We start from the raw sequence: 6,065 nt of genomic DNA, 5'->3' as shown, positions 1-6,065 counted from the left end.
CTGACAAGTCGGCCTGAGGCTGTGCCTCGCTGATCATGTGGAGTTTAAGCAATTCTTCCAGTCAGTTGGTTCAGTTGTCATTTCATGAGAAATTCGGTCATCATGACTTCGTCAGTGACCTAATGGTTCAGGTGTCTGAGTGATGTTAATCATGATGTGTTGAAATGATTGTGTGTTCCAGTCCCTCCGTGGTGACTTTTCACACTGAGTAGAAACGTGTTGGACATGGTCTGCAAATGTTTCACACCGCTCCATTCCCAACTTCATTTACTGACAGAAGATATATTTCCATCATTACACAGCTGGCTGCACAGCCAGAAACTGTGCTGAAGGTGGCCGAGAGGTTAAGGCGATGGACTGCTAATCTATTGTGCTCTGCACACGTGGGTTCAAATCCCATCCTTGTCGTTAGTTTATGAATTGTTTATGTTGGGTGAGTTTATGTGCAAAGTCAGCCTCGAAACCTGTTCTTGTCCATGTCCAGACAGTGATTCCAGAATTGGTTATACTTTATTAAAATTGAGACAGACAATTGGAATTCTTCACCCAAACTGCACTGGAATGAAGATCAAATAGGGATCACGAAACGGAGCAGGATTTTTCCTTCCGCCCTTCTTTCCATCTTTACTTTCTCTCGATTTGCACCAAGTGAAATACAAATGGGAAAAGCAAATGGCGAGGGAGCAGATGCAGCAAATTATCCTTTGGCAAGAAATTTATTTTCAAATCTTCTTGATAGATTAAGTGAGTGAGCAATGCTTTGGCAGATGGAGTTTAAAATCAGGGGTCATCTACTAACTGCGATAGATCAGAGTGTTTTTTTGTAAGCGGTGAGATGTTAGAAATGGCGGAGGAGCAGAGACCCGAATACTGAATTAATAAAAACTAGTGGACTGGTAGAAAGTAATTTGAAATGTGAACAGAATATGAAGATTGGAACTCATGTTGCAGTGATATAAAGCTCTGTGCTCCTGAAGTAAATGTCCAAGCCCAGATTGTGGGGAATCTGTGGAGAGTGATTTGGTTTTTATTCATTCTTGGGTGTGAGTATCGCTGATAAGGCTAGCATTTATTACCCATTCCTATTGCCGTTGAGAAAGTGGTGGAGAGCTGCCTTCTTGAACTGATGCAGTCCATATGGTGTAGGAACACCCACACTGCTATTGGGGAGGGAGTTCCAGGATTGTGACCCAACAACAGTGAAGAAATGGCGATATCGTTCCAAGTCAGGATGGTGAGTGTCTTGGAGGGGAACCTGCAGGTAGTGAGTTCCCATGCATCTGCTGCCCTTGTCCTTCGAGGTGGTAGTGGTCACGAGTTTGGAAGGTGCTGTTGAAGGAAATTTGACGAGTTGCTGCAGTGCATATGGAGATGGTACACACTGCAGCCACTGTTTACTGGTTGTGGAGGGATTGAATGTTTAAGGTGGTGGGTTAGGTGCCGATCAAGTGCGCTGCTTTGTCCTGGATGGTGTTGAGCTTCTTGAGTGTTGTTGAGTGGGATGTATTCCATCACACTCCTGACTTGTGCCTTGTAGATGGTGGACAGGATTTGGGGTGTCAGGAGGTGAGAGACTTGCTGCAGAATTCGTAATCTCTGACCTGCGCTTATAGCCACAGCATAGATGTGACTGGTCCAGTTACGTTTCTGGTCAAGATGTTGATGGTGGGGGATTTAACGATGATAATGCTTCTGAATATCAAAAGGTAGATTTTTTTTCTCTCTCATTGGAGATGTTCACTGCTTGGCACTTGTGTGGCCAGAAGGTTGCTTATCACTTATCAGCTCAAGCCTGAATGTTGTTCAGGTCTTGCTGCTTGCAGGCACAGACTGCTTCAGTATCTGAAGAGTTGTGAGTCATCATCTAACATTCCCACTTCTGACTTATGTTGAAGAGAAAGTCGTCAATGAAACAGCTGGGATGTTTGGGTCTAGGACACCACCCTGAGAAACTCCTGAGGCAGTGTCCTGGACTGAGATGATTGGCCTCCACGAACCACAACCATCTTGTTTTGTGCGAGGTACAACTCCAGCAAGTGGAGAGTTTTTCCCCTGATTCCCAGTGACTTCAATTTTGCTAGGGATCCTTGATGCCACACTCACTCAAGGGCAATCACTCTCACCTCTCCTCTGGAATTCCACTCTTTTGTCTCTGTTTGGACCAAGCTGCAATGAGATCATACAAACATAAGATCAGATGAACTAATAGCAGGAGTAGGCCATTTGGCCCCTCGAGCTTGCTCCGCCATTCAATAGGATCGTGGCTGACCTGATCATGACCTCAACCCCACTTTCCTGCCTGCCCACATAACCCTTGGCTCTCTTGTAGATAAAAATCTTGAAGACATTCAATGACCCAGCCTCCACTGTCCTCTGAAGTAGAGAATTCCAAAGATTAATGACCCTCTGAAAGAAGAAATTCCTTCTTAAATGAAAAACCTCTAAATCTGAAACTGTGTCCCCTAGTGCTAGATTCCACCACGAGAGGAAACATCCTCTCAGCATCTACCCTGTCAAGCCCCCTCATAATCTTATATGTCTCAATACGTTCACCTTTCATTTATCTCAACTCCAATGAGTATCGGTCCAACCTGCTCAACTTTCCTCATAAGACAACACCTTCATCACAGGAATCAATCCAATGAACCTTCTCTCAACTGCCTCCTATGCAAGTATATCCCTCCTTAAATAAGGAGACCAAAACTGCACACAGTACTCTAGGTGTGGTTTCACCAGCACCATATACATTTGTAGCAAGACTTCTCTACTTTTATATCCATTCCCCTTGCAATAAAGGGTAACATTCCATTTGCCTTCCTAATTATTTGCTGTACCTGCATGGTAACTTTTTGTGATTCATGTATAAGGACAACCAGATCCTTCTACACCGCAGCATTCTGTGATCTCTCACAAGTTAAATATTATTTTCCTTTTCTATTCTTCCTACCAAAGTCGATAACCTCACATTTTCCCACATTCTACCCTATCTGCCAAATTATTTCCTTGAGCTGAGAGACCCTGGCAGAACCTAAATTGAGCATCGATGATCAGATTATTGCTAAGTGTGTGGTGCTTGATAGCACTGTTGGTGACATCTTCCATCACTTTGCTGATGATTGATAGTAGACTGATGGGGCGGCAATTGGTCAGATTGGATTTGTCCTGCATTCTTTTTATGGAGAGGGCACACTTGGGCAATTTTCCACATTGTCAAGTAGATGCCCGTGTTGTAGCTCTACTGGAACAGCTTGGCTGAGGGCGCAGCTAGTTCTGGAGCACAAGTCTTCAGGACTAGAGCCGGAATGTTGTTCGGGCCCAGAGTCTTTGCTGTATCGAGTGTCTTCAGCTGTTTCTTGCCATTATGTGGAGTGAAGCGAATTGGCTGAAAACTGGAAGCTGTGATGCTGGGGAAGTCAAGAGGCCGAGATGAATCATCCACTGAGCAATTTCTGACTGAAGATGGTTTCAAATGCTCCAGCTTCACCTTTTGCACTGACGTGCTCGGCTCCACCAACATTGAGGATAGGGATGTTTTTGGACCCTCCTCATCTGGTTCGTTATTTAATTGTCCACCACCATTCCTGACTGGTTACTTAGTTTCTCAGGGCAGTGTCCGAGGCCCAACCATCCTCAGCTGTTTCATTGATGGCTTTCTCTTCAACATAAGTGAGAAGTGGGAATGTTCGCTGATGATTCACAACTCATCAGATACAGAAGCAATCTGTACCTGCAGGCAGCAAGACCTGACCAACATTCAGGCTTCAGCTGATATGTGACAAGCAACATTCTTTGATCTGAACCTGAGGGAGATATCCGTGTGTGGAGTGGCGGGATGTATGGAGAGTGATTCTGAAGAGGGTTTCTGAACCTGGAGGGCAGAATCTGTGGAGAGTGATCCTGATGAGTGTGTGTAAACCTGGAATGGAATCTTTCTGTGGAGGTACAGGAAGAGGCCATTCATTCCCAGTATTTTATAAAGGTTTAGCATAATTTATATGCTTTTACTCTATGCCTCTATTAATATAGCCAAGTGTCCTGTTTGCTCTTAGCTACCTTCTCAATCCTTCTAACATTGGTGTACATTGTCTCTCTGCTCCTGCTCCCAGTTTAGAATTGTAACGTTTCATTTATATGGCATTCTTCCTTCCAAATTGTATCACTTCACACTTCTCTGTGTAAAATTTCATCTGTGATGTGAAAGCCCATTTTACCAGTTTTTTTTAAGTTCCCCTGAAGTGTGTTACGATCACTGGCAGAGGACAAAATTCCTGAGCATTCTTTGATGCTATCTCCATAGACAGAGCAATCTTTTACGCGAGCTCAAATGTAGGATTTTGTGTGTTTAGTATCTTATTTCACCCACCAATATAAGCACAAATATGTCACGTAAATCTTGTTCACTGCAGTCCCTGCTGCTGTTTGCTGCCTATATTTACAGACTTTTATCTCAACCTCGTCACCATGTTCTCTAATATATTCAGGGGGCATCATCAGAGAAAATGTTCACCAAGCGTGGCAAATGCAAGGAAATGTTTATTTATGTCATTATGTCATGAACATAATATACAAATTTTTACATGTGTGAATCATCAAGATGTGTCCACATAAATGGAACCCCGTCACAATAAACACTGTCACCTTTCAATGTTTAGCAGACAGGTTTTACGGCCTGATGTGTGTGATTCCCATATTAATGTGTTTGTGCAAAGTTCGCAGAAAGATGGAGATATGAATAATTTATAGGGAAATCTTTTAAACATATTACCACATCTCTCACTCACAAAGATCTGCAAACACATGGATTGCAAAAAGAACCTGAGTACAAAATCACCTAAAATAAACACAGCCAGAGAGACTTGCAATAACCTGTAGCTCAGGGAAAGTACATGATGTTATGGAAGGGATTCTGTTTCTTTTGTTAAAATATTTTTTGAAGAAGTCATAATCAAACTGAATAAATGTAGGACCAGTTCTTTTTCAAGAGGACACCAAAAGAACCAATTTGGCAATGATGTTTACTGGTTGTCACATGATTCAAGTTAAATATAGAACAGACACCCTGGTAACAGGTAGAAATGTGGACAGAGAGGTCAGTCATGCCCCTTAATTGGACAAGCTTGGCAGCAGCAGCGCAAACCTAAGACGGCAGAAAACTCACAACCTTTGGTTGTAGCAGTCAGTGTGTTTTACCTGCTGGAGTGAGCAGCTCATAAAGTTAGCCTGAAGAATCGTCAAGGAAGGAGAGAAGACCACAACCCAGTTTGTTTTCCAGAAAATCTTTAAAAGACCCTGAGAAGTCACTGAATTAATTCATTTTGTCGCATGTCTTTGAAGAAGGCCTGCTAAAATTAATTCTCAATGCCTTCTGAAAAGAACTGTTCTAAAATACCCTAGTGACCTGTCCACGTATACTCGGAAGTTAGACTGTATTCCAGTTTTGGAGCAACATATCTCATCTGATGATTTCTTCAAAAATCAGCAAATAAACAGCCCAAGAGGTTGTTTTTGTCTGGAACAGAGTGCTGAATTAAAAAAAAAATCCCTTTTATTTTTTCAGCTATCCGGTGTGTGTGTGTGTGTGTGCATGTGGCTCGAAGATTTAAAAAAAGGACTTTAAAAGTTGGTAAAGGTGAAAAAGGAACTTTTAAAATTTCCACCTGTATGTTTATGCTTTACTTCATGACTAGTTAAAACTTGTTCGACAATAAATGGATAATTTTGTTGTTCATTAAAGAAACATGGTCAGTGTCTTCTATTCTGGGAAAAATAGAGTATATGATTGACTGCATCAGTAAGTGGGAAAGGTTCACATAGATGTTGTGACCTGTGGAGAAGTGGGATGAGAACAAAGAGTGCCCTCCTCTGCCCTTAGTTGTCACAGCACTTGTGATCTGGCTCAGTAGCTTAATTGGTTCGAGTGTTTGTCTAATAATCAGAAAATCTTTGATTCATATCCTTGCTTCAAAAGTTAAGCTATCAATCATTTACATCCATTTCCTTGTGAACTTTAACTTTTCTTATGAATTTCATTCACAAAAGAAAACAGCTCAGTGGTTGCCTTTGTG

General features: G+C 42.2%; 1 non-coding gene across 1 annotated transcript; it reads left to right on the top strand.

The window, feature by feature from the left end:
• Nucleotides 1-326: 326 nt before the first annotated feature.
• Nucleotides 327-413, top strand: trnas-gcu (transfer RNA serine (anticodon GCU)). The gene has a single exon. It is a non-coding gene; the product is annotated as a tRNA-Ser (tRNA).
• Nucleotides 414-6,065: the final 5,652 nt, after the last annotated feature.

Source organism: Heterodontus francisci, unplaced genomic scaffold, assembly GCF_036365525.1.
Source record: "Heterodontus francisci isolate sHetFra1 unplaced genomic scaffold, sHetFra1.hap1 HAP1_SCAFFOLD_146, whole genome shotgun sequence".
NCBI classification, from domain to species: Eukaryota; Metazoa; Chordata; class Chondrichthyes; order Heterodontiformes; family Heterodontidae; genus Heterodontus; species Heterodontus francisci.
The sequence above is the reverse complement of the archived record's forward strand: the minus strand, read 5'-3'. Positions and strand labels throughout refer to the sequence as shown.